The following is a 25,917-nucleotide window of genomic DNA, read 5'->3' as shown; positions in this document are numbered from 1 at the left end:
AAGGGAGAATGCACAACCTGCACTTTTTTCAGTGGGTTGGAAGGTAAGAGGAACAGAATATCTGGGCAGGGAGAGAAGCAGGAGGGAGACGTGAGAAGGTGAGTCTGTTCCACCTAGAACTATTAAGGAGCCAGTTTGTTGCCATTGCAACATCACTTACAAAACACAAGCCCAACCCCTAATGAGCTTATCTTTAAAAATAAGAGAAAGCCTTTCTTGCCTCAAAGTACTTGTTATGTGCTCAGAATGTGCTGTTCTCTTTGCAAAAGCTTTTCATCTTAAAGTGAATTTTCGCCAACCAGTCTGAGACGGAGCTCTGTGAAACAGCATGGCAAAAGAACAAGGCTGCATGCCATTCAACTTTAATAAGTCATGGGAGAAGATATTGTTTAGCCTTGCAGAGTTTATACTCTCAGATTTATAACTGTAAGTAATTAAAAGGAAGCAAGCCATCTTGAACCTGTCTCTGCTCCAACTCTTACAGGGCCCAGTGTCTCGCATCTGGCACGGCTCAAGGGCCTGTGTCCTTTTTGAAAGAGAAGGGACTAATTGGGTTGGCTGCTCCTTGATAGTGGTGCAGGCAGCTCTGTGGGCACCGGGGAGAGCTCATGGGGTCTGCAGGCTGGCTAGGGAAAAAGAACTTTGCTAAAGATTTTCCCTTCTTACAAAGCAGATTCTTTGGTCTGTTGCCATCACAGTGACTCCAATATTTGCGACCTTTGTATGAAGCTTTGAATCCCAAAGATCTGGGCTGGGAGTGAGTGCACATGCAAAGCCACAGCAGAGCTGGGGTTCCATGCTGCCTCTGGAAGGCAGGTGTGACCAGTAGCTGGGAGCAGGTTGGGGAGGCATTCAGAGGTGGCAGATCTCCCTAGGTGTCTGGTCTGGCTTGTAAAATGCACTTGGGAGGATCCTGGAGTTCTAGTCCTCATATGACCCAATCACTATATTCCACTGCATAGTCATTCAGGCCTTCTCAGAGGTGTGTGCTATCTTTGTCACCCACTGTTTGAGCTCTCCGTATGATTTCAAGTGTACCTATAGCCACCAGACTATATACTCAAGTGGTCATGAATATTCATTATCAACTTTTAAAAAAAAATTTTAAAGGGATAAAAGTTGTAGTGAAAACTTGTGTCATCTGAGAAGAGTTTTTTTTCATTTTGACTGAGAAAGCCTGGGGCAGCACACGCTATGCACTGTTATCTGAATTTTAATAAATTCAGAGAAAAATGCAAAAGACTCCCAGTGTTCAAGAGCTATTCTATAGCTGAACATATGTGCTGAAGCACAGTGGGAAAAATACTAACAAAAGTTCCCAGTGTCTAGAGCAGTTTAAATACAGCAATGACAACAGCCTGGCTGCTGATGCACAGTCAACCAACAAAACACCTGGGCTCAGAGCCACAGACCTCGAACTGATGGTATCAGAGCAGAAGATGATTTATTTTTGTTAAGTCCTTAACACTGGCATTTGCACAATCATTTAAAATTGTTAAGTAATATTTCTCTGGAGGCATATTGGTTTCCTTTTGGCAAGTGTGGGACAGTAATTAGGAACTATGGCAAAATGACTTAAAGTTCAGAAAGACCACTAAGACAAAACATAGGCCTAAACTAAAAGAGAAGAATAATACAGCATCAAAAGTCTATCAGTGGTTCATAAGGAGAAAAAGGAAAACCAGGTAGTATCATCATACTGTTGAAAGAAAAAGTATCTATTGGGCATAAGCTATTCTTCAGGAAATAAATTAAATAAATGATAGAATGAAAGGAAGAATTGACATTTGAAGTGGAGAGTTTAGTCATGGTGATGGAAACTTTCTTATTAGGGTATAGGTCACTGAAGCATTATTCTGCTCAACTTCTGGCTGAGACCAGTGAACATGATGGTTGCTGCCTTTGCCAGAACAGAGAAAGGGCTAAGCTGTACTGTGTGTGCCATTTATCACAGAGGATCCACCACCAGGAAGAGCTTATGCTTTTGGCTGGCATATCCTTCCACAAGCACCACTGCTGTCTCTGTGCTCTGGAGCAGACAGGATTGACGAGCAGATACACAACAACAAAAAGAACAGAGTACTTCTGCCTCCTTCAGGTCCACTGAAAGTGGCTCACAGTCTTGCTTCTTGCTCAGAGTATTTCAGAAAGCCTCCTCACTCTCCTCCTACAGTAAGGACCCCAACAACTTAAGTACAATAGCACACCATGAATAACTTTACTGAAGCTAGTGGAACATTTAACACTCTATGTATATAATTTAAACCATCTTACTGGATTGAATAGTCTATCTCTATTCTAATAAGCTCTTTCAGATGGCAAAAGAGAGGATTTGCATGCAAAGTCCCCACTGAGAATGTTCCTGGAAATGTTCAGACCACAGTTCCTATCTAGGAATTATTTGGGATGCTGGCTGGCAGAGACCTAAAGCATACCTGGGAGCCCTCTAACAGGAAATGTAGAGACAATTGCATTCCAGTGCACAGGACTGTTCTGGGCACTGTGTAATTTACTAACACAGACATAGCCTCATTGTCTAAAGTGGTTTACTCCAGGGGGCTTCTCAACTACAGGATCTGAATATGTGTTTCCTTGCCTCCCTGCCATGCTCCGAAGTGAGAGAAAGGCAATCTCATGCTCTTGGGAAGATTTGGATACACAAGTGAGAAGGGTGACTGACTATCCAGACAACTGTGGGACCAGAGTGCTCTGGCACACATTTCATCATTGGTCACAGTCACTCTTATGAAGTATTTCTTAATTTTGTGCCAGCCCTAGACCTATTTAATGCTTGTGACAGCAGGTCTTTATCTGCATCTATTTTTCTTCTGACCCTTTTCTACGGAAAATGGCTATGTTTGCCCCTGAATTCCTTCCAGAGCACTATCTGGGCATGAACAGTTCTGTAATTAAACCAAACTATTTCAGCTCATAGGAATAACTGAGTTCAATTTATCTGAGAGGAATGATGTATATGATCCCAATGGAAGCCTGGAAAGACTTTATCAGCATGTCGGAATAATTTCACAGCTTAAGTAGGCAGGCCTAGAATAGACTCGTGAGGTGTGTGTGTATTACTAAGAGCTTTCCTATATTATTTTCATTGCACTCACTTAAAAACACCCTGTATGGAAACAGAGAAAATTTTATTATTAATTGCCCATTCGGCAAACACTTAGGAGTTGTGTCCTGAGCCCAGCAGCTGCTCAGGCTGAGAGCTTCAGAGTTCATCAACTGCTCAAATGATGGTAAGTGGAGGTTCATCTTCTCCCGTTGCATTCATGATGTGCTTCACACTACTAGAGACTTTAATGGTGTTAAAAGAGGTCAAAAGGGGTTTTGAATCTCAGAACATCTGTCTGTCAAGACCCCCTTCTGGGGTCATGACCCCACTTTCAATTATACTGGCAAGCTTGTGCATAAAAGTAAGGTTGTGACCTTTGTTTATGAACTAGTGGCTTAAAATAAGTTCTGGGAAGAGGGAATAAAAAAAAATTTGCAAAGCAGAGTATACTTGGAATGCATGTCAAGTGTAGGGTACTTTCCAACAGGACAAGACTAGGGTGAGGTCATGCAAACATGCAATGCTTTGTATTTCTGTTTAGGTCATTCTTTTTTTCCATAAAAAGGGAAGAACTAACTATTCTCAAGGCAGAGAGAAATATAGCAGCAGCAGGGTTCTGTTTATTAAGTGATTTAGATCTCTGTCCTGAATTTAAATCATCAAAGTGCAGGAGTTACACCCCTAGAAGTATATAGTAAGATTTTCCATTGGAAACTGGGGATTCATTTGTTGGAAATCAGGATAGAGTGTATGCTACAGCAGATTAAGGTATTAGCCAGTCAGAGGATGACTGTGAAACACTGACAGGACCAGTCCTGAACAAGTCACACATCATCCTAAGATTTATCAGATATGGTAATTTCAGCATAGTCTGGAGATGAGCCCAAAGCATCACTGGAAATTTAACCTCTGGTTAATTACATTTTCTAATACGTTTTCTTCAGCAAAGCAAATTTAAACAAAACATGCAGAGAAGATGGTTGAAATGGCCAGTGGAGGAGAGTTCTGTCTTGCAAGGTAGAGACTGAGAAGCACAGTGAAAGAAACATAGGTTGCACTCCCTAAGTACATTGGTGAGTAAAGGAAAGCAGGGAAGTAACTCTCTGAACTTAAAGACCATGCTGCACTGATTTTTTTTTTCTTTTTTTTAATATGACTATGAATCACCCTGGGTTAGAAACTGAAAGAACTGGCAGTACTGCAAAGTTTTAGCAGAGTATGATGAGCCTGGAGCAAGGAACCAAAGTGGTTTTAAGACACAGCCTGCTGAATGGAATTGTATCGGAAGATGGATGCAGTATCAGGAGACAGGGAACAACTATACAGACATTAAACAGGTGACATTCCTAGCTCCTCAGGAGCAAGAAGAATCTGATTATCCTTCTACCAGTCGTGTATCCTGGGTATGGTACATCACTCAAAACTCTCCTTAGCCTGACAATGGAGCACTTTACAGAAAACGAAGGTGGAGTTAGGTCTGCTGGTCTACAGCAGATTTTCTGATGAAGAGGGTTGTTTTCCAGATATGTAGCCAACATTGTGCATTGCTCAATGTCATAACATCACTTGCAGTTATATGCAATTCTTCTCACTCAGCAGTGTTCACCACTTCTAAATGTGGGTAGTCAGTCATAATAGCATTCTTACAGTGTTAAGCAGTGTCTTCCTGCTCCATTTGCTCATTTCAATTCATGTCAAACAAATGTGATTTTCCTCAGCTCTTAACTATTTTATTTCCATGTATTCTTTTCATGATCAATTAACCTGTTTCTACTGAAAAGTTTACACAAATTTCCAAGAAAATTCTTATTCCTTTTCTGCCATCTATGATTCAGGTGGAAACTTCATAAGGATTACAAAAGGGACTAAAAAGTGACATATGCTTCCGCTTACCTTGTACAATTTACTGACTTTTCAAACCAGATTTTTTCTGGAGAAAGAAAAGACAATTCATACTCTAATTCTTTGTAGAGAGTGCAAGCCTGTTGTTCACACAGTTCAATTATGCAACAGACAGCAGGCAACACTCTTAGTCTTCCAACAATCCACAAGTTAATTGAAGCTCAGATCCTGACTGGAGTCTGGTCACTGGGATTCCAGCCCATCAGCTTCTTATATATATATATATATATATATATATATATATATATATATATATATATATAATTTATATATATATATATATAAAAGATTTATTTATTTATTTATTTATTTATTTATTCTCCTTAAATAAAATCAATAAAGGAAGAATATGGAGGAATATGTCACATAGACACATAGAGAGATGATAGAATTGAAATGTCCTTTTTTCCAGCCATAAGAAACCTTCCCTAATGACCAAGATCTGTAAAGGACTGGTACCCTTGCATTGACTCGGCATAGCTCCCTCAGCATTCATGGGTGTATCCCATTAGGTGCTGTGGAGTTACACTTATCCACTTGGTTTAGAAACTCCCTGATTTAATCCTCATCCTCCACAAGTAAGTCTTCTTTGCAGTAGACTTTCCCACTAATCTCTGGAGTCTGGGATTTCTGAAGACTGTTTTTACCAGTAAAGACCAAAGTGAAGAAGACCTGAACACCATGTACTTCTCTGTGTCTTTTGGCAAAGGGCAGCTGCCCTATTCAGCAGCAGACCCACATTTTCCACAGCCTTTTTTGTTGCCTTCATGTGTCTCACCAGAATCAACTCTAGGTGGGCTTTGGCTTTACAAATCTCATCTCTGAACGATACAGCAATGTCTCTATGTTCCCTCTGGGTCACCTCTCCCTGCCTTGACCTCTTTTATGCACCCTGTTTATATTTAAGGCTGATCAGGAAATTCTTGTCCATCCATTCAGGCCTCCTGTCACCTGTCATGATTTCTTTCATTTCAGAATGGGTGGTTCTTGAGATTGTAGGAGGTGATCCTGAAAAACCAATACAAAGCATCAGCACAGTTGAAGAAAAGCAATGAGTAGCACCCTGGAGAAGAGAGAAGCCAATGAGCACAGAGCAACAGGCAGCAGCTGTTATGAACACAATCCAACTTCCAGGACCACCCACTGCTTCACTGCAGGAAATGGGGTGGACTGAGTGTATCCTGCAGCAAGAATAAGGGAAATTGAGACTAAGAATTAAGGAGCATAGGTGTTTGACTTAAAGTGAGCCTGAGGAAGGAAAGGAAAAGATGTTTACTTGAGTGTTTAATTGTTTATATTATCTCTTTCTTTCCTGATACCTGGACCAGTGATTGAAAGTTTCTGTTAATTTGTAATTAATTCAATTAAGTAAAAGTTGCCCAGTTTTTGCCTTTGATGCTGGCAAGGGCAATAGCCAAACCTTCATTTCATAGACACCTTTTAGCATATTCTGTTTTGATAAAAGGGAGATGCATTAAAATCTTTGGAAACTACAGGTAGAAAACAGACTCTTTATCTTCTCTGAGTACTCTGAAGAGGGTTCTGCTATGTATTAGGGGAAAGCCAGCTGAGCTCTCCCCTAACATACACAAAACTAAAGAAAGTTTGACTACATTAATACTAGGCTGACCTAAAGATAATTAATGTAACCAGCTGATATGCTGGTTTGAATTTACTCCTGTACTTCTGTAATTGTTCTGCTCCAAACTACATCTGGTTTATATCTGTTTTGGAGCCATGGAACAGACATACAAAAGGCTGCACCCATTTCTAGCTATTTCCTATTTCTTTGTATGTTTAAAAAATGCAAATTCTGAAATTGGATAAACAATAACAAAAGCAAAGAAACAGTATGACTCTTTCTTCTAAAATGTTTCAAAAACTTATTTTATGAGATTCATAACAAGCTTAAGAACTGGAAAAGGGCATGGTTGGTCAGAGGACCCTCTACTACCTGGCCAAGAAGAGATGCATATAAAGACATTCAGATATATTAAAAAGAGTATTCTGTCAAATCCTCACCAGAAAGGACTAGAGTATTTCCATGTCAGCATATTGCACTGTCAGAGAGTATTAATTCTCTGCTTAGCATCCTAAACACATGAAAGTGGGAACTGGAGTGGCAACATCTTCTAAGGGTAGGTCAATCTTTTTTTCATCTATTGGAGCAAAGTCATTTAGCAACCCAGGAGTACCCCTGTTTCCCTTTGGCTGGTTCTCTTGCCTTTTTGGCTTTTTTCTCCCCAGGTGCGAGGGTGGATGAGAACTTGCTGAGTTGGTTTTGAAAATGTAAAATGTGAAGAAAGGGAAATTAGATCCTGGTTGTGGTTTAAATTGAAATGGAGATCAATGTCCAGCACTTTCAAGCATAATGGGTGTGTACACATTTTGGGAGCACATCTGTAAGTTTGATGTAAGTCAGTCTACTTGTGCAATTCTACCATACCTTGTCCAGATTCCTGTCTGCAGCAATGTTTATTTTAGAAAACGTCTCTTCTAGTATTAAGAAAACAATCGAAACAAAAATTTTATTGTTCTAGCGCAGTTCACAGTAAAATCGGGATTAGAATTCTGCTTCTTGAAAACAAAGGTTTGTCAGCTGCCACAGTGACTAAGACACTTCATCCCTCATTAATCTCTGAACTCTTAAGTGGCCTCAGACTTTTACCTACTGCCACAAAGCAGTGTGTGAAAAGAAAGGCACTGTAGAAGGCTAGGTGGCTTCTAGAGTGACTAGCTGATTTCTGATTACAAATTAAGGTGGGAATTATGTCCCAATGGTTGCTTCTAATCTTCATGCTGAGGCTGCTGCACAGTCCCACAGCTCCTACCAGAAGCAGGAGAAGATCTGCTAGATGCAGTTTCAGCATATATGGTGAAGAACACTTCTTGTTGGTGTGTGGGACAGTTATCTATGATGGAGAGATCCTTTTTCACTTAATAATCCCTTCCCCCGTAATTGCTGTGAATTTGAAACCAGAACAATTTCTTACAGTTGCTGTTGAGATCCAGAAAGAGTTCTGTGATATTAACAGAAGAAAATAGATCTCCAATGTTATTTGTTTTAATGTCTGAGGGGATAGATTGCTCTAGCAACTGACTCAGGAAGCGCTGAAAAGGATGTAGTAGTCTAGAAAATACTATACTAATGGCCTGTTTTACAGAACCCTGAGCAATGATGGGTATGACTTTCTCCTGGTTACTCCATTCATAGCAAATTTGTTATTGTAGCAGGTTTCCCTCTGGAAAGCTTTGTCTTGTGTGTAGATGTCTGCCAAACTCGCCTGAAGACAGGGTCTGACCTGTGCATTCTCAAAGTTTCTAGTCTTGGAGGATGCAAGTCTTTCAGATACATTGGTTTTATCCTGCCAAAACAAGCTGAGAAATATCACTCCAAAAATAGCACCATCTTTTGGCTCTGTGCATGCTTTAGGTAAGACGTTCCTAAAACTTAGAATAATTAATAAATTTTTTAAAAATTACTTTGCAGAAACAAACTACAAAGCTGAAGAGGGTTATCATTATTTTCATTTTTTATTTGTCTTTCTCTACGCCTTTTAAGGACAAACCCTGGCCATATTTTTTTTTTACATACAATGGTCCAATGGTTTGGGTGGTTTTTTTTTTAAATTGTGGGTTTTGTTTGTTTGCTTGTTTGGTTTTTTTTGTTTTCTTTTTTGTGGTCCTAAGATCTCAGCTGATAAAGATTCCACCCAGGAATTGTTAATAAAGCAGAATCAATTTATCAATTTGAATTAGGTGCTTACTGTATAGAGGGTTGAAAGGAATGTGTCTCCAAAGAGATTATATTAAAATAAATTAATCTTCTTCTTAAGTAAAGTTCCCTGCCTCATCTATCACTTATAGCTGCAGTTGAACTGAAAAATCTGGTACCTTTCTTCACATTGAAGAACCTGATGAAACATTAATACTTCCTGCAGCATGAGCAAAACAAGTGTTCAATTACTGGACCAAAATGTTTTTTCGCCTGGGGATATTCTGTCATCCTTGTCATGACACTGAGTCTGTGAAAATGCACTTTTGATACATATGTGCTATGCACATGTTTTGCAAGTTAGGAAATGTGAACTCTCCATTGAGAGGTGAATTGTTTTGTCAGCTGAATAAGCCTGGGAATAAAACAGAGGGCAAAAATCTACAAAAGAATTTAAGACTGTAACTCTTTTTAGGCACCAATGCTCACTGTGAAATATATGAATGACAAGAAGCTAAATACCTATGTGGATCTTGGCCTATATCTTGTTGATCCTCATCCAGTGCCTTGTCTTGATGGCTTCTCTTTCCCCAATCATCTCCATGTTTCCTGGAGTCCTGATTTATAGCTATTTTGAGATTCACCTTGAGATACAAGAATGAAGGATGATAATTATTTCTGGGCTTTGAGATCCCATGTTGGTAATGTGAAGTCTGACACACCTCACAGTTTATATGAGAAGTCCATCAGTGTGCTGGCTTTGAAGGTGCCCTTGTACTGGTTCTTATGGGAACTTGGCTGCCTGTCAGCAGCATGACTGCACAGTTTTGGTAAGCTTGGAAAGCTCCTTTAAAGGCTTGCAAAAGGGAAAGGCCTCATTTCAGCACATTTTGCCAGTGACATAATCCTCTCCTAACATTTTTGTATATAAAGCATCATGTTATTTACCAGGTCAAGAAACTCATTCCCAAAGAATGTATGCCTATGACTCTGGGAGAGAGGGTTTTTAAACAAAAAATGGTTGCTGCAGTTCAGCAGCTTTCCTGGGTGTCTCATTCTTTAGCTGATCCACATTCTTTCCCAGTGAGCATGAAGATGATAAGGACTGGTGCCTATTTATAACTTGCAAGGAGAAATGCTTGTTTAGTGATGCAGTACTCAGTGGAGGAAAAAGAGAGAAAAAAAAACAAGCCCTAAAAAACCCAAACACTTGCCCTGAGTTCTGCTGTAGGTTACTTCTCTGTGTTGGCAACCTTACTTTTCTGTGGAGGGCACCATTTTTTGCTTTGAGAGCAAAATATAACTACATGTTCAGAACTGTGCAAAATGAGTAACCAGAAAACCATGTGTTCTTTTCATCTCCTCACAGTTTTGTGTTTGATTTTTGTTTCTCTGAGAATGGCTATTTATATGATGGTAATATTTAGAGGCCCTGATCCAAAAGGAAGCCAGCATTGCTAGGCTGTGTGCAAATACATGGTGAGAGACAGGCTTTGCCCTTAAAAGTCAGAGATCAAAGAGACCCTGACAACTAACAGATAGGACAGGAAATGGATATGATGTGACTGTCCAAAAATTATGTCATAGTTCAATCACTTGCATACTGAAGTATCATTTACTTTTCATCTTCTCCCTCCAAACAGTTAAGAATTAGGTAGAAGGTAAAACAAATCTCCAGAGGCAAGAATTCAACTTCAGTGAATAACTCTGGTCATCTCTTACTTCTCCCTGTTTTTTGCTTTGAGCTGGATGAGAAAAAGAGGGACCTTGGATCTGTTTTCTACAGATGTCCTCACCACAGTAGTATGAAGATGGCAATTTTCCAGCCTTGTTGATTTTATGGCTCTACTCTTTCACTTTCAATTTAAATCTCCCACACAGAGTATATACAACATCAGAAATGAATTGTCATTAGCTCAGAGGTAGCCTCCGTACACAACAGCTTTCTTTTTAACATCCTGTTCAGATGGGATTGCATGAGCATTGACAAAGGATGTCCTTTTTGCCAGGCTGGCAATCCAGGGTGCTTGTTTTCTCATGTGACAGGGAATGGATTGACTATTTTACCCTTTTTCTAAGGGCTGGGAAAAGCTCAACATTAGGAAAGGAATGTTAGGAACAGACAGCTCAACTTTAGCAAATTTTTGATGAACATGACATTTTTCTTTCTGTGAGGTCTATATCCATATTGTTTCACTAAGCAGAAGAAAAAGCAAGGCACCACTCCACCCACACAGGCTGTCTTGGATGCCATTTCATGGTGTGTCTGGTGTGCTAAGATCTCTTTTATATAAGATTTGTGAAGTATGATTTGAATAAAACCAATCATTTTCTAAAGATACTAGAGTTCTGCTGGAATCATTTCAAAGTGTATTGATTACATCAGTGGCTGACACCCTTTTTAAAGACTTTGGTAGGATGATCTTTTAATTCCCCACATATTTAGTTAAATTGTATTCTTTACTGTAAGAAGTTTTCCTTCTAAGCTTTGATTAAGGAAAGCCAGTCTCTGCATGCACCTGTAAATATTCCAGCTAGAAAAATCTGAGGAAACTGCAGCACCATTTATTTAGTATATTAATTAATTTATGACATTTGTTTATTATTATCCTGAGTTATGAGTAATACTGTTCTGGAAATTTAAGCATGTGATGGACAAAAGGAACGTCCTGAATGCCTGGGCCAACTGTAATGGAAAAGTGAGCTATAAACCCCCTGAGCAGTACTTTTACTAAAAATACCTTTCTGAAGTGATATCTGCATTGTGCCTAGGAGCCACAGTTCTATACCTCAACACAATGTGGATAATACTGTCAGGCAAGGTCAAAAGGGGGTGACTATTCCACAAATTTATGGTCTCTTTAAAAGAAGATGACAGACCTGGATAAGAATGTTACAGGTATGTTCAACAGTTCTGGCTGTGTCAACCCTGCAGTAGCCTAAATTTTGTCAAGATTTTCTCAGGAATGATGTCAAAAGAGAGATTTCAGTAGGGATTCAAAGAAGACCAGTAAAATAGTTTTGGTTTTGAGACTGTATCTGAAATTTGAAATATGGGGAGTTAAGCAACTGTAAAAGATGAAAGTCAAGCACCAGTATGTGTGAAATAGGAAGAGATATAGGAGCTAAATAGTGAGGAGCCTGAAGTTTTCCTCTGATGTGAAGAAAATTAGTTTAATTTCAAGAAAGAAGTGACAGTAGTCCAAGAGCTGGATTAGGAAAACGATCATTGAGGAAAGAAACAGATCTGTAAGGTGACATGGATGGGCAGCACATTCATCTGATGGAAGAGCAGCTCTTTACATCCTTTTCCTGAAGAAGTGAGAGGCTTAATGCTGAGGAACTGTCTTGCCAAACAAGTGCTCCATGCAGCTATGACTTGTAAAATGGGAGTTTCTTTGGCTGTGAGAAGCACTTTGACTTACCCACTATAAAATTTCCCTCTTCTTCTGTTGAATTTGTCTAAATGGAAAACACAGAGCAAATACTAATCTGTACTCTGTTTTCCTTCACTGCAGGGAAAGAATGTCCAGGAAAGCAGGTGGTGACACAGGTGTGAGGGACAGATGGCAGAGCTCTTCCCACAGCTCCTGAAGTGGCCAGGCTTGTGCCACAGCAGTGAATCCCTCCGCCTGGCATACCCTCACTTTCTATAATGCAAGATGAATGAAGCAAAGCAGATAACTCAGCCTGGAGATGCTGCAGTTGTGAACAAATTGTGCAGAATAAAAATATTCAAAAGACACAAACCTCACAATCCTCCCTGACTCTGGATTTTCCTTTCCCCATGCTGAATCCATTAATTCAGATATTTCGAACATTGCTTAAGGGGGGGCCTTAACTCTGTGGGTACTGACTGCTACCAGTTCATACAATCACTCCATGGGTGGGATTAAAAAAAAATACTCTGAGGTGGCCCACAACAGAATCCCATTTTCTTTGTGTAATTCATTGGGGAAAGGGTGGAATTTTCTTTTCCCCAGTCACATTAATGAAGCAGGCCAGGCTGTAACAGATAGCTGATGTCTCCACAGTTTGGAAAGCATATATTTAAATGAAAATATAATGCAGCCTTCTTACTAATTGTGAAATTGGACAGCCTGCAGCCATCTGACATTCCACCTCTGAGAGATCATGGGTAGGGACAATGTTGCTTTTTAAGAGTACTACCCTCTAACTGTGACCATTACAGAAAGACCCTTCTCAAGCTGAGTTCCATTAAAGTTTCCAAATGCATGTGAAAAAAAAAAAAGCCATTTCCAGTGCAAGATAAAATATTCACAACTACTACATCCTTAAAACATATCCTATGTCTGCTTGTACTCTTATGGGCAATAAAATACTGAGCATCTCAGCCCTACCTCCAGAAGCTTGAGATACATTGTGCAAGATTAAATACAATGTAGACTTTAGCGAAAAAAAAAAAAAAAAAATTCTGGAGAGGTTGAAAGCAGTGAAGTTGCATGCCAAATAGATTTCCCCTGACCTCCAGTTCAGGTAGCAGCACTACTTCTTCTAGTGAAAACTTGAGATCAACTCCAGTAATTGATTCTCCCAGTCTAGAAAATCTTGGTGGCAACTCTCATTTTTTCCGTTGTTCTGTAGCAACTCACTGCAGCAATATTGTATAAGACACATTTAATTTTTCATTTAACAAAAGAAACATTTAATTTTTCATTTAATTCGTTATTATTAATGCAGGTCTTCAGGGCCAGAATAATCCAAAGAGTCAGTGGATGGAATCACGCCTGAGGGTCTGCAAATCCAGCTCAAATTCTGACCTTGGATCAATTGAGGAACTTGATAGTCTTCTCTCAACATTTTTTTTTGCTGTCCCACAGGCTGACAGAACCAATGATCGGCAGTTTCTGCCCAGAATATTTCCTTAACAGTTTTCTAAAGGTGTAATGGAGCTGTCTGGGAAACCTAACGTGAGGATTGCTTTCACATCTTAGTGCTACTCAGTAAAAAGTCAGCACTGCCCCCGGTTTAAAATATGTATTTAACTGTTGATGGAAAGGGGACATAGGCATATGTACAGTGTTTGAATAAAGCCATGTCTTTGAAAGTGTAGCCAAGGTGACTGCTCAGACCAGCATCCTGCATTTAAAAGCAATTAATTTTTTTCTTAGTCCAGAAAGACTTATTTCTGTCATGATTAGAGCTAGGCAGAGAAATACTCAGTTGCAACATCAGCTCCTCTGATATCTGTTGACTAGTCAGAATGGAAAAGAGGTCAGCCATTTGGAAAAGCTTCTGGCTGAAGCCAAGCAGGCCAGACTGCCCACAGACCTCTTTCCTGCTCCCCTGCCTGCTTGGCTTCTTGTGCTTTGGTGGCTCTTCTGCTGATTATTCAGTTTCACAGGACTTTCTAACGAGACTGTACTCAGATATGGAAATGGCAAAGTCCACTCTGAGAGAGAATTGCTGTTCTTTCTCCACACCACTTTCTGGTGTACTTAAATTTCTGTAATTCAGTGAAATATAGTCAGGCTGTAACTTTCTAACGTAGAGATATTTTTAAAAACTAATTCACTTTATAGTCAATCATCTCATGCACTATTGAAGCCAGCACACATGCCATGGAAGAGGAACTGATGACAAGATAAGTGTGTCTCAGAACTGTGATAGTCTTTGGGCATAAAATAGATTGAATTTTGCTCCACTGAGTAAGAAAATTAACATTGGTCATGCGTGACATGTACTTCGGCTTGCAGGGTCTTTGCAAAGGAACTCTGTGCTTTCACTGCACAGTGAAATCTGATTTCAGAAAGTAATTATCTGTACTAACCTGCAGGGTGCAGACAAAGCACTCCCTGTTTTGGATGCATTTCCAGGCTACTCTAAATCTCTGGGGAATCACTCTTAATTTTGGCATATTTTTAAAAAAGTTATTATAAGTGTCTTTCAAAATAGACGGCTTATCAGATTTTTTTTTGTTAAGTGTCAAAAATTACATTAATTTTTCTAAAAGGACTCTTTTTTTTTTTTTTTTTTAATAAATTAGCCCTCTCCCTCTGGCAACATCTTTGTCATTTCCCTATACAAGAAATTGCAATATTATGAAGGAAAATACGATCCATGTGTGAGAACCATGTGTGAGAAAGCAGTAGTATGCGAATCAAAGTATTGTACAATAAATAGTGTGGTAATCAAAGAAGTCTGCATGGGTCTAATAAGTAAGAAATATCTGTTTAGACTGTGACTTCACGTTTGACTGTGAGACAGTGTCTCACTGAGGAATCGACGTTGCTTGGATATCCTGATTATTTCCCTCTGGCTTTTGTATTACAACATTTATTTCACTGAAGAAAATGGACAAATTATCTTTTTGTGTCTGTGATCAGTAGAATAGTTACCTTTGGTCCCCTGGCAAGCCCAAACACAGGTATAATAGAGGATCTTCAGAAATGCCAGAGGCTCTTTAAGGATATGCTGAGCACTACAAAAGAAGTGTAAGGTTTGAGCAGCTCCTCCTTTCCTCACATTTTCCTTTGTTTATGAAAGCATTGAAACCTCTGAAACTTGGTTGTGACTCTAGAAGGCAGTGCCCTAGGTCAGTGTTGTCACAGACCTTTCATATTGTCAAACTAGAACTTTGGTTTGGCACAAGAATACAGGCTATAAAAAAGAAAGTGGTCATCAAACAAGAAAAGGTAATGCAACTCTATTCCATTTTCAGATATTAGGAAGAAGAAAAATATTTTCCTATCCTAGATGGATTATTCTGTATTTCAGCACTTTTAGTTCCTTTTTTAGCTGCTTAGAAGACCTTGCTTGAAAAGGTACTTGACAAACACAAACCTTTGTGAAGAGACCATATTTCATTCTGGCCTTGAATCAGACTTATTCTGCAGAAGTTTATTTTCATGTCTGAAATGGATTTCCTATTATTTTTGACAAGGGTGGGAACTAGATCTGGCTACCTTTGTCCATCAGGCTTCTATCCCAGGCTTTATTATTTTACTGGATGTTTTTAATGTTTATTAATCTTTAAAATTCAAAAACAGGGCAAGGAAACCAGAGTTGTACAGTTTGAAGAGCTGTAGTTAACTACAGAATTTGTGCCTCTGCCATTCTTCTATTTTATCCTTTGCATTAGGGATCCAATGGCCAGATTTTGAAATAACATTTAAAATTTCCCTTGCACTTCCAATAGGACAGTGTTTTCCTGCACCAAAGAGACCCACTTCTGGAGAGACATAAAAGAGGCCATGGTTTATCTTCAAGACCTTAGCCTTCATTCAAAGCAAACAAACTGAATAAAAAAGTATATTTAAAAAAATTATTTGGAGACTACAGCAGTGAGCATTATAATACCTTGCTTTTAAACATCCAGGTTCCCTGTGGATTCATAGCAGCTGTCACCCAGGGTCAAGGACAAGCACCCTCCCATGCAGGGAGTGCCTTTGCCAGCGTCATCACAGAAGGGACCTGCTGTGTGCTGGGGAAGCTTTTCAAAAGAAAATGTTTATTTCCACTGCTTTTTCTGTCAATATAACACTGCATTAGGTATGATTTTCACATGTCCCATAGTTCAGGGACAATTTTTTTCAGTTTTCCAATGTCATAAAAATAAATATTAACATCTTGTTGGTATTGCATTAATGATATATTATGCATATTCTTCTTGCTTTATCTGATGCTGTTTTACTTAAATCTCACCTATTATATGGATTCATACATGTTTGCAGACACAAGTGAACAGACTACAAACACAGAATGAAACACCAGCTCTGTGATGCGAATTGTCTAGTTAATTTGTAAGATGCTAGCTTTAGTTATTCATTTTAACACTGCAAATATCTGTTTGCTTAAGATTTTTAAGGTCAGAAGATTATATGGGCTTTCAAAACTGTGGAAAACCTTGCACTACAAGGCAGTCGTTTCACCCAGACAGCAGACATGAAGAACACTAAAAGCACAGAAAACAGGTTGGAAATGAGTAGTTCAGAAGAACAGTCAGAAGAAACAGTTGGGGAGTACTTTGCCTGACTTAGGCAGAGGAAGTTAATAATTTCCGAAAAATACCCTTCAAAACCAGACTACTTGCACAGAATGAGACAAATGGACTTACAGTTTTGATATGTGACTGTCCTTTGATATTTTCTGTGTTTGATCTGACAAGTACTATCATTACAAGACATGGCCTTTAGTTTAAATAACACATCATTAAATCAAAATATTATGGAAAAATGCTAATGTACCCACATATTCTAAACAGTAATAATATGCAATATGCAAAAAAATACCTTGCAAAAGTATCATTAAATTGTAGCTGGCCAGACTTTTCCAGGACAACTTGAAAATGCATGACAGCACCTAACTAAACACACCACCTGAGCAAGGGGCAGTGATCCCTGGGAAGCTTTCTTCTTGTGCTTTTATCTTATCCAAGCAAAATAACCCCCAAAGCAATCCTAAGTGTGTGTTCCAAACCCTTTGTGCTCACTTCACCTCACAGAAAAGACCCATGACTCTGGGGTTTTGAGATCCATGTACTGTAAATGTGCTCACAGGGGCGAGGAACCACGACCTACATTAAATCAGCTGCCTTTGGGAGCTCTACTAGAGCTGTGGCCAAGCAGAACCAGCAGTTAATGTCTTTTTTCCAGCCAAATATTATTCAGGGAGTGTTTTTTAATGGAAGTAAGGACAAACGGTGGACACTGTTTTGATCCAATCTTATCACAGTCGCAGCCCTTTCTCTGACAGTTTATCCTTCTTTTTCTCAAAGGGAAAATAAGCTCTGCTGTTCATTTCTGTGTCACAGCTTCGAGGTTTACAGTGTCATGATTTAGAGTGGGTGGCAATTCTCTCCTGACTTCATCATAAGAAGGAAAAAGGATTCAGCATCGCAGATAAATTAATCTCCAGCCTACGTCCAAGAGTAGAACTGAAAGATGAGCTCTGTAATTACATGGCTTTTCTGCACTGCATTCAGCAGACAGATATTGGCACTTGCACTAATGGAGGTAGTGACAGGCTGGAAACAATCTAGCTGTCCTATACCCTCATCTATTCTCTTCAGGGGATGCTGCCCATTCTGATACACAAGTAATTTTTTTTAAGGCATACCAATATTCATTCCCATCTTCACATATGGTTGTTTGATTCAGCACCTGAATTCCACTCATAGCTGGACTTTCAAAAGCTTTTGATCCTAAAGCTAGCAGTTAAAAGCAAATGAAAAAGAAAAGCCTCTACAGGAATGGTATTGTAGCCATCCCCTGTACCAATGCTAATGGTAGAGGGGTGAATAACACAGGGAAGTATTAGAAGCAGGTGCAAATTGCTCTCCACCCACATATTTGGTAGAATTGACTTTACATGGTTGTGTGTGTATAGAGAGGGACAGGAGGAAAGCCAGGCCCTACAGTAAGTGTTTTGAATAGTGCACTCTAGGCACAGATTTCTAGCTGAGAGACACCTATATAATAAATGCTAACTTTTACTGTGGTTCTGGAAAAGCCCACAACCAAATTTCTGCTTCTGCAGATTCCCATGTTCAGTATTGACCTTGCCAATGCCAGAGTAGACCAGGAATCATCTAAGTGAAGTCAATACAAGACATGTGGGAGTGAGGACTCTGAACACACTCGTGTTTCCCTCTAAGAGAACTAGAGTAGCACTGGCTATCCAAAATCTCCCTGTTTGCCTGTAACCACAACATTAAAATCTGCTCAGGGACTTGAATGCACACCTCAGAATTTTAAACAGAAGAGTACAGTTTCAATCAGGGTCTTTTAGGATAAGATTTCTATTTAATCTGAGAAGAAACTTGAACCTGCTGACCTTAAGGAATTAGGGAATTAGGGAATTGCTATGTTATTATTTTAACCTCTGTCTGGGATGGTGGGTTTGGATGTGGGAAGAAGGGTGGGGCCAAAAACCTGAATTTTATTAAAAATTGAGTATTTTTCTATGGTAGTTTTAAATTAAATTAGACTAAAGACATGGACAGTCATGTAACTGTGCTATCAAATTAAATTTTGATGTATAATTGTGTATATTAAGAGAAATAGTAAGGTAGATATGTAGATATATGTAGACTGACATCTTCTTTTTTAGGGAAAGAGAAATACAGGCAAGAGAAGGCACGGGAGTCGTGGCAGTTTCATTTTCCCTGTCTCTTAGAATTGCTCTAATAGACCTTAAGAAAGTATAGAGAAGGCAACAGCAGAAAGCTCTACTGGACAAGAGCTCATATTCAGGAGAGCATTAAAATGTGCATAAATGCTTCATTGACATATTTGAAGCATCCAATATAAATCAGAATTAATTTCCTTTAGTCCTGTGCAAACACAAGTTATTTTTTGTCTCAGCGAGAACCTAGTTTTATGCTGTTTTTTTTTTTTTTTTTGAGTTCTATATTTTTCTATATTGTTTTCTGTTATTATCTTATCCAATTGACTTCATTTGTGCTGCGTTTGAGTTAATAGTTTAACAATTTCTGCAAACTTTTTCAAATGATAGGGTACACATTAAAATGACTGAGGGGAATCTACAAGACAAGTTTTATCTAGAAGCCTTAATCCTTTATTAATATAAAATCCTTTTGCTCTTTCTCCTAGAGTTCAATGACATTTCAAATTTGCTACGAAAGAGTTCATGTAATTTGTCATTAAGAGTGGATGCACTCTTTACCCTGTCTTTTTTTGAGTGAGCAGTTCCCTCAGATATTTGTCAGGATGTAGGAAATCAGGATAATTTCCTTCATCTTCTTGGAGAAATCTCCACTCCCATTTCCGAGATTTTATGATTAATAGTCCCAGCCGTTGTGAAATTTAGCTAAAGGAAGGGACACCCCATTTTTCTCTTGGATAATATCCTGTTTTGCTGAAATAATGCAGTAATGGCCACCAATGGTGACAGAGCTGGCCCAAGCACCAGCCTTTTACACTGGCTGGCATTTTTAGCTTACTCAGACCAAAACCTCTGGGACTGCCATGGCTGTTCACCTGCAAAGAAAAAATCTGTTCTTTTGCAAATTCCTCAAGAAATGTCTTCAGCTAGAAGGCATCATCTCAGTGGATAAAATACTTGACCTCATTTCTACAGGCTGCAGAGTTCACCACTGTAGGCTCATGTCTGTGGCTGATCAAAAGGCAGACAATTAAAGACTCAGACTGACTGAGAGAAGAATGTATAAGTCTACTGGTGCATCATTTTGAAAAAATAACCAAAACATCAAATACCAGTCTTAAGAAGATTATAAAATACAATTAATATTTTAAACTTACTTTTTCTATAAGAACTGATTCAATGAAAAGGAACATATTTTAAAGGTTAAATGTCTGATCTTCAGATCCCTGCTCACATGTAGTCCTTGTCATTGGGTTTATTCATACTGGTGTCAGGTGGAAAAACATGAGTGAGACTATATTCTTACCTAGATCAGCAAAGCACTTAAAAATTTATCTTTATTATTAAGTAATAAAGCATGTTCTGACTGCCATTCAGATACTCAAGGGTAGTTTTGAACTGAGATTTTATATATTTTGCATGGAATAATTAACAAATAGTTAAACACGCAGTCACCATGGCAGCAAGGAAAAGACTGTAAATATGTTGCATGGATTCTGCTATCATAAGTGTGCATCTAACCCAAAATGCTTGGCCAGATTGGTTCAATGGCACCACCAGCTCCTTAAGGCACTTGTGATTCAGACTGGAAAAGTTTCATTCTTCCTCCTGTTTTGTTGCAATCAATTTTGTCCAGATGGGGCAAAGCATTCTATCCAGGAAAAAGGCAAGGTCAAAAACAAAAACCTGCAGCATAAGATGGCTATAATGATCTCTTTGCTATTACTACAACAACAAAAAAGAGAGTTTATTTCCTGTCCTGATAAGGCTTATTTAAGTGAGATAGGAAGTTATTTTTCTCTCTTATCTTAGTGAAAATTTAATTGAATTTTAGCTCACTCCAAAACAAATTTTCAACCTTCTTTTTCTTGGAGATTGGATAGGTTTTCAAGGATTTTCAGGACTTTCACATATATAAATTGAACCAAGATTTAATCAGAGACACTATTCTAAAATGCATAAGGTTCCACTTCAGGAAGAATAGCTATGGAATGGCTCAGAACTATCTGGAATTTGGTATATAATCCATTAATCTCTGCAGCAGGTCTCTATAACTGTGCAGCTACATATTGATTGACTACATTATTTTATATACTTGTATTAATATCTGATATATGAATCTTTGGCCCTTACTTTTGACTATGTTATACTTTTTTTTTTTTTTAATTCAAGGAGCTTCTTTATGGCTCAGTTTGAAACACCTGAATATCCCTGTGGACTTAGTGTTGACATGTGAAATCTACTTTGATGGTTTAATCTTACTCCAGCTACCAACTCCTATACACGTTCCCATAATTAATATTGTATGTCCTCCATCTGTTACTCCTTTTACCAGAGGGCGAATTCAGACAAGACCTTTTCACACTGGGTACCCTGAAAATATATTTTTTAATTGTTTCAGATATTATCATTACTAGAATTAGGACTAACAAAAAGCCAAAATAAGCATGGTAGAAACATATGTCTTCGTATACCAATGCAACATTGACTCCAAGAGGATTTAAATACAAGCACTTGCCAGGTACTACCAGCTTTCACTGGTTAATTATGAAAAATATTTCTTTAGCGTGGCAGACTGGCAAGACTGGAGCTATGTTGAGCAGCAAAAAAATGAATGTTGCTGTAAGTTTCTTTCCAAAATAAAAGGAGGAATATGCTAATGACCTCTTCTATAAAAGTCTTGTCCCCTTCTACACATAAAGCTACCATTTAGAGTGCATTTGGATTTTAAAGTAACCTCCTCTTATTTAATCTAAATAAGCATATCTCCTTAGCAACAAATGTCACCTAATTAAAGTATGTCACTCAACTTAGCATCTCAATGAAAGATTGAAGTAGAAAGGGCACTATGAAGCAGCTGAAAGCAAAAGGGAAAAAATGCAAGGAATGCCAAGGACCCTTCAGGAATATCAGATAAGAAAAGTCACTGAAAAATGAGCTCATTAAAGGCATAAAAATATATTGAAGTGACACTTGTTTAGAATTGCTTGTAAACCCGATTTTTATTCTTTGTAGGTTTTTCAGGCTATTATTAGGTACAATTTTTAGGATTTTTTTTTTCTTGGAGAGGAAAAACATATACAACATATATAACTAATTTTTTTAGGTAACTAGGTTAAAAATGTCCTAAAAGTTTGAAGGTAAGAAGCCCTCTTAATATTGTTCACCATTGACAAAACAGTGTGGGAAAGTTCAAGCTTAAAAAAGAAAAATACCTTACTCCAACCTCACAAAAGTGGGATTGAAGAAGGACCTTTGGAAATGCCCTGCACTTTCTTGAATGCTGCTGACATTTCTTTGAATAGAAGTAGGTCTAGGAGAGTGCTGAGGACTTCTTGTGAATCCCATTTTCCTTAGGCCTTTCCACAGCAAATAGGTTGATGACTAAACCCAGGAACCACTGAAATCCCAGTGGGAGATGAGTTACACAGTCCAAATGACTTCTGAGGCTTTAAAAGGACCCCTGTGACTGTACTGGAATTGTGTGTCACTTCCAGATTGTGCCAGGGCAAGTCTTTGGGACAATTAAGCTTTCATACCTGAGATGGTCTGAATCTGTCTATGTAAAGCCAACTGAGTGGGTGTCTGACCACAGACTATTCTCATGGCCAGGGCTTATTAGAAGAAGAAACACAACAGGAGAGCCACCCTGAGCAGTCAGGTGAGATAGACAATCTCAAATACCTGGCTCAAGGTAATTTGTTTAGAGTCATATATGTCAGTGGACATAAATGTCAGAGATTTGAGTTGCTTGTGACTCTCCTCTACAGACGAAACGAGTGCTCATCCTCAGTCTTCAGTCTTTAATCATGGCTGAAACTCAGGAGAAGCTAAAGTCTTTGCAGTCTGAAAATAGCCTAAAGCTGGCTGTGCTTTGATCCCTTCCCTCTGAACTTCTCTTTGCTCACAAGTTTCCTCTTTTGTGTTATTTTCACAGCCTACAACTGCAGGTCCTCTCCCCTTGGTACAAACTCCTCCGTGCATCAGTTTCAGCTGCAGGCAGCCTCACTGCCAGCAAGGAGCCTCTGCTTTTGCTTAGAAGCAGCTCAAAGCCTCTCATTTCTGCCTAGCTTCACTCTTGATGCCAGTTTGCTTGGTTTCATGGGAGCCCATGAATTAGGATCAATACTGACCCTGTTTAAAGGGCCAGGCTATGTAAAGTTGCTGTTGGACCCACTAAATTTGTAAATTCAGGTACAACTGCAACAGTGATGATGTCAATCTGACGTTCTGCAATTTCCTCTATGAATTCTAAGACTGGGTGACTCAATTCAGGCTGCACCTCAGGAAGACAGAGGCAGACAAACAGGAAAACACCTAAGAAGAATGCAATGTTTCTCTTGGACCTTCAGGAAAGTTTGAATTGAGCTCAGGTGTTGACCAAAGACACTTGGGGAAGAATTTCTTACCTGAAGGTGGTATTTATTTTGTAGCACCAGCATGTTGTCTGGATTGGATAATAATATGCCCACTGAGGTTACTTTCGTCACAGCTTTTCCTCTGACCTCATTCTGCTTCCTGATCACAGATGTTTTCATAGACAATACCTTTCAAAAATTTTTTTAAAGAATTTGGGAAGCCACTATGTACAGTCAATGAAGAGGTTTGTGTATTTAAAAGGACCACTCTTGACAATTATTCTGCAGTTTCATATACCACAATGGTTATTTGTGAATTTGGTCATTTCAAAACCATGTGGGTAAACTCTGCTGAACCAGGTCTTCATATGTAATTTTAATGGAAGAGAAAATCTTCAAAATAAAAGCTTTTGCCAATCCTCTAAAATAGTAAAATATGTAACTAGTTGCAACTGAAGTTCAGTAACAGAACACAATGTATTTTGATCACAGGCTTACTGGCTGGTAAGAGAGATGAAAAAAGAAAAACTTACTGTGGTAAGAAAGATTTCACATTCAAAGACAACTTTGCCTCACTGTAGTAATTGCAAAATTCCTATTCCTTTTTGTGGATCCCAGAGAAAATTAGATTCTGTTCTTATTTTCACTTTTTGTATATCCTTTAAAGATCTAGAGATAGGAACAATTTACATCTCTGTGGAATGATACAATTTTCCATTGAGTATCAAAGCATTTATGACTATTTCCCTTACCAACCATGTATAACATCAATGAATAAGGTGAGATCTCCAGAGCAAATCTTTGAGTATCTGTTTAGGTAATGAAACTACACCAGATTTGCCTCTTAACTTCCCAGTAATGACTACTCTGCACCCCTGTCTGCCCTAGGATTTCAAGTCTGGGATTACCACCTCATGTCTGGACTATTCTAAAAGAACCCTACATGTTATTCACCTGCAGAAGGACAGCACGGAGCTCACATCACCAAAACCTGGTAGGACAACACATGCAGTATTTTTTCCAGCACATTTACACAGCAGAGCACAGTGTACTCCTTACTTGAGGGTTTTAAAACCATTACAGCTCAGCAAGCAAAATGTGGAAACTGTGTAAATAACTTGGTCTACAGTTCCCCTCGGGTCACCTGGCTCTGGATTTGCATGCAAGACAATCCTGTTACGTGAAATGGAGGAGGATGACTGCACACACATACACACATGCCCAAACTCTGAAGGCCAAATATACTGTCTGGGCCTCACTGGCATTGCTCAGGGTTCAAAGGCTTGGAGCACTTGTTTTGGATTTACTGCTTGAATGAAGTCATTACTTGCTCTTTCCATTCCTGAATGATAAGTGAAGGCATGATTCATCTGACATATGAAGATCCCTGGGGTTTTGGTAGCCTTGTAGTTTGGATGTTAGAATCTAATCTAAGCATAAATGATTACTGACTTCATGCTTACTGGATTAGAGCCTTCTAGGGGGATTTGCTCCTCTTTCCCAGTTCTTTGTAGAAAGCAACTGACTCCTAAAAGTGGAAAATGGCATTATGACCATGTAGCTGATAGATACCTTTCACTATTAATGTTATTATAATATATGGACTTAGTGGGGAAAAATTCAAGTGTTTGTAAATCATGAATTTCTGGTGTGATATCTAACCTAACACAAACAAATCAGGTTAGTGTTGTATCCCTGTGTGTGGGGAGCACATTGATGGTGTGTCTAGCACCAAATCCTGTGGTTTTATCTTCCTGCTCTCCTCAAGCAGCTCACATGAAGGAAATTCTCCTGAAAACCTCATGGGATACACACTTCATGCTATTCATGCTTTTCTCCTGAGCAGTAAAATGGTGGCAAACCCTGCTGGCAAATGGAGATTTCTTATTTCTGTGTAGGTGTAACTAAAATTTACACCTATGCATGTTAACAGCTGGCTGACAGATGAGAGAGTTTTAAAAGTCCTGATAAATTTGTAACACTCACATAATCATCATTCACAATATGTCTGACCTTCTGTTGCACAGCTCAAATCAATATACTAGCCTTTTGCAACATGCAGAAGCACTTTTCCCCTCAAAACAACAAAGAGGAACTCCTCTCCTTCTGCATGACACAGTGGATCATGCAATATTGTCTTTTGAATATAGTCATACTTGCCCATGAAGGCACAAGTCTTTTAAACAGGCATTTAGAAACATTTAAAATAGTTGATTCACACAACAGTAATTTCAGTGAGCTCTATAACTTAGTCGAGTGGTTTGCCAAAAAACCATATAAGCATAGTAAACTTTCTCTAGTTAAATTCAGCTATATCCATGTATTTGTATTTAAAGCTGCATTTCTTCAGTGTGGAAAGGAACAGGAGTACACAGCTGTTCTGACTGCCCACTGCCTACTCCTATTAGCTCTGTCACAGCTCCCCTTCTCTGTGAGGTGTCTGTTGGTCTAAGAATCTGTAAATGCAGGAAGAAAGACTCTGCAAATACCTTCTATACACATAAAAGAGAAGGGTAGAGATAATTTCAAAGATCAAGTCGTCCTATTTGCTGGCTGTAGGGAGTATCATAGAAATTACCTTCTGGAACCCACTCCTGGTGGGATGAGGAAGAAAATTGTAAAAGTGAGAAAGCCCATGAATTGAGATACAGTTTAACATGTAGAACAAAAGCTGTGCACACAAGCAAAGGAAAAGAAGGCATTCATTCACAACTTCCCACGTGCAGACAGGTGCTCAGCCATCTCCAGGAGAGCAGGGCTGCATCACACAGAATAGTGACTTGGGAAGACAA

General features: G+C 38.9%; 2 long non-coding RNA genes across 2 annotated transcripts in view; one reads left to right on the top strand and one right to left on the bottom strand.

Annotated features, from left to right (window-relative positions):
• Positions 1 to 12,438, top strand: part of LOC148224377 (uncharacterized) — a 77,873-nt gene extending 65,435 nt beyond the window's left edge. Inside the window, exon 7 of the long non-coding RNA XR_015802489.1 lies at positions 12,200 to 12,438. This is a non-coding gene — a long non-coding RNA (uncharacterized LOC148224377). The remainder of the gene's footprint in view (positions 1 to 12,199) is intronic.
• LOC106851931 (uncharacterized) overlaps positions 1 to 25,917 on the bottom strand; it is a 43,736-nt gene that overhangs the window by 6,107 nt on the left and 11,712 nt on the right. The window lies entirely within an intron of this gene.

Source organism: Sturnus vulgaris, chromosome 3 (assembly GCF_052056855.1).
Source record: "Sturnus vulgaris isolate bStuVul1 chromosome 3, bStuVul1.hap1, whole genome shotgun sequence".
NCBI lineage: Eukaryota > Metazoa > Chordata > Aves > Passeriformes > Sturnidae > Sturnus > Sturnus vulgaris.
This window is presented reverse-complemented; position numbering and strand designations above follow the sequence as displayed.